A 6,000-nucleotide genomic window follows, 5' to 3' on the forward strand; every position below is an offset into this window, starting at 1 on the left:
TAGCCCACATTCATGGCCTTCCGTTTCCTTGAATTGTCATTCTTTCCCCTCTCTGACGTTAGCATCTTAAATACCCTTCAAGGCCCACTTGAATGGACCTGCCTCCTCTGAGGGGCCTTCTCTGTTTCCCCCAGGCAGAGTTCATGGGTCTCTCCTCTGCAATCCCCACAGTCCCTTTCCATCATTCTGCCACTAAACCTTCATTGACTCTTTTCATATCAGCCTTTGCGGCCCTTTTCATATCAGCCTTTGTGGCTGTGAGCTTTTTCAGGGCAGAGGCCGTGCTATTTATCTCTGCTTCTCCAGCATCCCACTCGACATTTAACTAAAAGTAATAGTAACAATGACAACATCAATGACAGTAACAGCAGCTAACATTTATGGAGGATTTAAAACATGATTTTACTGAATCACTCAGAACAATCTCATGATGCAGATACTATATTTACTCCTATTTAACAGATAAGGAATTGGGGGTTTGAAAAAACTGTGTGGAAATGAGGGAGCTGGGATTTAAACCTGGGGTGCCCAGTTCCCAAGCTAACTTCTCTGACACATTGGCTTCATTAAGTGCTCATGAAATGTTTGTTGAATGAATAATCAAACGCATCAATGAGCAAATGAGTAATGAGGGGAAAAATCACACAAATATAGAAAAATTATCCACTCCATTGACTAAAGCAAGGCATTTCCTAGAATCTAAGCAATCATCATAAGCATTTTCCTCTATCGTCCAAGGGTGGCCCCCTGCCACTCGAGAAAACTCCATTGACACGCTTATCATAGAAGCCACACCAGTGGGTGTCATTCCAGATATATTCCTAAGGGATGTAGAGAAGAACGTCTCATCCTTTTGGGTGGAGGACAATGCTCTGATGATCCCCAGGAGAATGGAAACTTAGAGCTGCACCCAGGCCAGGAGGGGTGGGTGACTCTGTCTCATTCACAGCCCCTCCCATGGTCCTCCAGGGACACACACTGGTTCGAAGGCTGTTACATAGTGTCAGAGAGCAGTACAGGCAAGAAACGTTTGCAGAGCCCAAGAAAGCCAAATGCGATGTAGAAAACAAAAGGACGGGCAGATGGAGAGGTGCCGCGGCAGAGCGGAAGCCAGGCTGCAGCTGGGGCTTTGCTTGTGGGGAACCGCAGGTACTGGCAAAATGGAAGTCCCTGGTGCAGGAGTGTGGGAAGAATAACCTGTGTCTCGGTCCCAGAGACACCTTGTGTGCTGCGTGGGCACATGGCAGACAAGCGTAGCTCAGGGAGGGGCCGTATTCACCTGGGGTTCAGCCAGGAGCAGACTCACAGACTGGGGCCTGGCCCACCTGCCTGCTGGCAGCCACCCAACCCTGCCTGATGCTCAGAGAGAGGGGGGTAAGCCCTAGAGCATTCTCCATCCTCCCTTCTCCTACATTTCCCTCCACAGGGAGAATTCTGGAGACATGGGAGCACATGCAGACTTTCACTCATGCGTATACACACACACACACACACACACACACACACACACACACACTGAGAAGCTTAGCCAGGCTTCCAGAATTTCAAAGCATGAGTCAATTGATGGCTCTTGTTTGTAGAGAGAAACCAGCATGTCCTGAAGGCTGCTGAGCTGAGTTCCTCCCTCTGAGAGGCCACCAATTGGCTTTTCAATCTCTATTTTCATCTCTGGTGATTTTCTGGCCTTGTGCACGATAGGAAAGTGAACCTAGAGGCCACAGGTCCAACAGGGGCCAGAAAACAAAGTTGCACAGCCAAAAGGAACAAGAAGGAAAAGAAAACACATTTCATATGGAAGATTGAATTTCTACTTAGGAAGACTGAAACAATTTCCTAAGGTGGTTTTGGAAACACATGAAAGTGTTTTCCTTTCTGAACCTGAGAGATGGATCCAGAGGCTGTAACTAGTTCCCTGTAACCAGTTCAAGAATCTGGTTCTCTTTCCGTAAGAGCTGGGAACCAATGGCAGTGAGATACAGGGTCTCTGCCAGAACCACAAGGAATGGGATATAGGAAGTTCCATCCAATTCAAAGGAATCCATCCATCCATCCATCCATCCATCCATCCATCCATCCAACATTCATTCCTCCAGCCAGCCAGCGAGCCTTCGGTCATTCACTCATATATAACATTTATAATCTCCTGTTACAGGTGTACCTTTGGCCTGGCCCTGCAGTCCAGTTACCCCGAAAGGACCAGGAGCACCTTATTGATTATCTATGAAAAGGAAGGGATACTAGTGACAGGGACTCATCCAGTTCTAATTCAAATGCAAAACAGAAGATAAAGCCATTCAGGTGTGAAAAATCCCCTGGCTAGAGGACAATGCAGTAGTTCATCTGGGGCCTGGACCAGGCTGGATTCTCAGGAAAGACCTGCTAATTAAGTGTAACTTGTACCACTTGTTTAATGCTCTCGCTGAACTCCATACTTTCCATCTTTGAAAATCTTTCATTAAGGTTTCATGATGGAAGGAGGCTGAACGATTATGTAAGAGTGGGGTTTTTTGGTGACAATTTTATGGATATATTTTGAAGGAAGCAAACATATGCCTATTAAACAGGGGGAGAATTATCAGTGAATGTTTTTAAATGACCAATAAAAATGAAATTATCATTGCTCATTGTTTTTTATGGCTCATAATGTGTTTCCTTTTTTTTTTTTTTCTGATGGAAATATCCAACAAACTCCCCTCCTAGACGCCGGCCGCTAATTACACAGTTAGCATATAGTAATCCAGGCAAGTGGGTTCTCGCCTGTCGTAATTTATCTTCATAAACGTAATTGGCCCAATGAACAAGACCACAAAATAATTCTGCAAACAGGAGACAGATTCAATAAAAACTGATTTTACCCTTCTCTCTTCCAAAACTACAAGCTTGAGAGAGGAGTTTTCAAGAACATATAGATTTCTCCCCAGATGGCCACTCCCATCCCCCTTTGTTTATTACCGAACGATTTATTGAGGACCTACTCTATTCAAATCATTAGCTAAATACTGGGGAAGAGCAAAACTTGAAACAAATTCCCCATGACAAGGAACGGGCAGTCAGGTAAGGAGATACATAAGCAGCAGACAGAAGTAATGTGACACGAGGTGGACAGTAAAAAAAAAAATGCTCCAAAAGAGATGCAGAAAGAGGACTATGGGAGTTCAGAGGCAAAGCGGTTGCTTCCTGCTGGAAAATCAGCGAAGGCTTCATGGAAGCAGTGGCGTTTGAGCTGAACTGTGAACGATGAAAGGGTGGAAGAGGGTGGGGAGGTGAACGACCATTCAGGCAGACTAATGTGGGAGCAATTTTAGTGGAGGGCAGACAGGTGAAGGATGGAGAGAAAGAGTGGAAAGATAGGTTGAAGGTCGTTGTGAAATGGGAGAAGCAGGGTTTTTTCTATATAAATTTATTTGTTTATTGGCTGTGTTGGGTCTTTGTTGCTGCACACGGGCTTTCTCTAGTTGCAGCGAGCAGGGGTCACTCTTCACTGTGGTGTGCGGGCTCCTCATTGCGGTGGCTTCTCTCATTGTGGAGCACAGGCTCTAGGCAAGCAGGCTTCAGTAGTTGCAGCATGTGGGCTCAACAGTTGTGGTTCATGGGCTCTAGAGCACAGGTTCAACAGTTGTGGCGCATGGGCTTAGTGGCTCCTCGGCATGTGGGCTCTTCCTGGAGCAGGGATCGAACCCGTGTCCCCTGCATTGGCAGGTGGATTCTTAACCACTGCGCCACCTAGGAAGTTCTGAGAAGCAGATTTTTAACTTTTTAACTCATGGCTGTGCCCCTTCCTCTCTGCATATGCAATAAATATTAACTTGACAAAATAGAGCACGCCCACTGTGTGCCAGACCCCATGCTAGGGCTGTGTGGGAGGCCACAAGATTTAGCTACAAAACCTCCCCACCAGAAACTCAGAAGGGAGGTAGAAATGTTGATGTGGCCAACACTGGCTGAACTCATGTCTGAATTTATTATTGGAGGCATTTGGCAGGGGGAAATCACTGTGCAAATGAGGCAGTAGGCCCCAGATGAGCTCACCATCCATCCAATTCCACAGCACAGCAGGCATTGTTAGCATCAGGCTCTAGCTGTTTCCAAGGCAAAAGATTTTTGGACCATTTACTGCCAACTACTTCTTTTCTCTATCTCCATCGCCAACATTTCCCTCCTTGAAAAGCTGAAAGAGCCAGGAAAAGACAGTGAGGAAAAAATGCTCAGGGACTTAGGAGGACAATGCAAATGAGAATTACAGAGCAGAATCCCAGGGAATGGGAATTTCAGGAAAGGAGTGGTTGACAGTGTCACGTGGTGTAGAGAATTCAAATAAAAGGAGAGCTGGCAGGTGTCCATGGGATTTAACATGGAGAAAATCATTGATGAGCTGGTGAGAGTCATGTCAGAAAAGTGGGTCCCCAGGAACAAAGGTCAGGTGGCAGGGAGGTGAGGAGTGAGCTGGCTGGTGTGGGGAAGAAGTCATATAACTGATACAGGGTGGGCCTGCCTACCATCCTACCTCCACTTTGCTTTTTGGCCTCTGCTCTCATCAACAGACCTAATAACTCTTAGGAAATTACAATTTTACAGACTACGTTGTGTACCACTATGATCTTTTTACACTGGACGATCTTGGAGATGCCTTAGGAAGTGTCCTGAGCTCAGGAATGCTCAGCCTACTGTAGTGATTCTTACCCTTTCACTGGACTGAAACGTTGACTCAGTAACCTAGACATATCATAGACTCCTCTGCTTCTCTCCCCACTTACATCCCATCTGCTCCCAACTTCTATTTATTCTTTCTGCCTATTATCCCATTTATCCGTTCCCTCCTCTTTACTCCTATGGCTTCCTTTGTGGGAGACTGAATTTTTGGTTCTAACTCTTCACTGCTTTGTAATAAATTTCACTTGCACACCCTTTCCCTAGCCTCATGGTCTTCCTCACTCCCTGACTTCTGGGTAGACCATGTGACTTGTCAATAAGATGTTGGTAGGTGTGATGCAATCGGAGGCTTGAAATGTTCTTATGCAATTGAGTTTGCTTTTGTGGTACTCCAGTGATCCACCTGAGAAGATTATGTGCCAGGTAGATGTTGCCACTTCTGACTGGGCCTCAGAAGAAACAGATGTGAAGAAGACCTGAGTCTACTCTGTAACCTGGTGCTGTGCCCACCCTAGATCAGCCATACTATAATCAACCTGCAGTTCCAAGACTGTGAAAATAAATAATGTTTTAAGCCACAGGTTTTGGGGTGGTTTGTTATGGAGCATTACTATAGCATTAGCTGACTGATATAGCCTCGCTAGTTGAAGTCATCAACTCTCACTCCTTAAGTCCAACTGCTATATAGACTGTTAGACCATCTTAGACTACAAGCAATAAAAACTTCCCCTTCAGGGTTTTCAGTTTCTCTTCCAAAAGGTTTATTCCTTTATTCATTTTGTCCATACAGTTAATGAATGAAGACTTGTAGTAAGCCTTAGCAAGAGCAGTGGGGGGGGGGCAAGTAAAGGGTGGCTATAAATTGGAATGAGATGCATTCCATTTCTTTAAGTGAGGGAGACAGACATGAAGGCAAATAATTACATCCCAAGGTGCCAACCATATTTCTTATCCTAAAGCAAGCCAAGTGGAGATAAAGTCATCATTCTTGCAAAAGCCCTTGTTTATACTTAAAAGCAATCATCTGCGGATATTTAAAAAATAAAATGTATAGTAATTATGAGTTTGCCTTTTTCTTCTTCACATATCACGTAAGCCAGTGAGGAAGTGGAACGCAAGACAGTCTTACCATATGTCAATATCAAATACGTTTTCCTTTAAAGTTTGCTTTGCACATCCTTCTGGAAGATGTGGAATGAGATGTACTTGTAAACAGACAGAAATGATTCACAGGATCATGATTGCTTTCCATCAGCTGCATCAATTATATACAGCAATGGGACTTGGTGAAATACATTTACAACTTGTTAAAAACGCTCCTTGAAACAATTCAGACCTTGTTAAGTCCTG

At 44.8% G+C, this 6,000-nt stretch overlaps 1 protein-coding gene across 1 annotated transcript in view; it reads left to right on the forward strand.

The window, feature by feature from the left end:
- Positions 1-2,186, forward strand: part of WSCD1 (WSC domain containing 1) — a 53,918-nt gene extending 51,732 nt beyond the window's left edge. Inside the window, exon 10 of the transcript XR_009050083.1 lies at positions 2,153-2,186. The gene's annotated coding sequence lies outside the window, so the exon portion shown is untranslated. The remainder of the gene's footprint in view (positions 1-2,152) is intronic.
- The last annotated feature ends 3,814 nt before the right edge of the window (positions 2,187-6,000 follow it).

The sequence above is a fragment of the Hippopotamus amphibius genome, chromosome 17, assembly GCF_030028045.1.
Source record: "Hippopotamus amphibius kiboko isolate mHipAmp2 chromosome 17, mHipAmp2.hap2, whole genome shotgun sequence".
Taxonomy (NCBI): domain Eukaryota; kingdom Metazoa; phylum Chordata; class Mammalia; order Artiodactyla; family Hippopotamidae; genus Hippopotamus; species Hippopotamus amphibius.